This window comes from Penaeus monodon, chromosome 31, assembly GCF_015228065.2.
Source record: "Penaeus monodon isolate SGIC_2016 chromosome 31, NSTDA_Pmon_1, whole genome shotgun sequence".
NCBI classification, from domain to species: domain Eukaryota; kingdom Metazoa; phylum Arthropoda; class Malacostraca; order Decapoda; family Penaeidae; genus Penaeus; species Penaeus monodon.
Window position 1 is genome coordinate 34,013,039 of NC_051416.1, and position 752 is coordinate 34,013,790.

Genomic DNA, 752 nt, shown 5'->3' on the forward strand with positions numbered 1-752 from the left:
CATGCGTGTATTATATGTATATATGCACACATGGAGGCAGCGTTTGTTCCCGGGCTCAGGTTCCTCGCCGGTCAGGTTCCTCGTCGGTGTCCAATTCCCCTTCAGCCCAGCCTTTCTCGCACTCATATGAGAAGTCAACCTCGATTCCAGCGCGAGACTCTCGCCACGTTCAAACTCAATGGTAAGTCTGATTCGTTGCTTAATGTCAGGTTTCCTTATAATCAGTGTCTCTCACCTTCCCTCTTAAAACCAACAACCTTGTACATGCTGCGGCCACAACTGTGACAGGCCTCTCACTCAAAATGACGACCTCCTGGGTATCTGTCTCTCTTCTCCTCCTGTGCCCCTTTTCCTCCTCGTTTTTTGCCCAGCCTCCTCCTCCCCTTTTACTTTGCCTCTCCCTTATCTTCTGCATTGGAGGCCCTTCCCTCTACCCATCCCCTCCTCTGCCGGGTCGGATGTTTCTGTTGATATCGTTGTTTTCATCTCGGCTGATTTTTTTTTTTTTTTATCGCGCCAGCAGTCAATTTCGTAAATTTACCGATCTGGTGACAAGGATTCCACTGACGTGCTTCACCCACGTTATCCTTTTTCAGTCTTATATTTCTATTCTCTCTCTTATATCTTTGTATATGCACGCTCGCCGTGATATTGATACTACATGCACACATTGGCCCTTTGATGCAAATACTTGGATGTAAAGGACACGTGTATGCATTTTAGTATGTACACAAACATACATCCAATTCCAT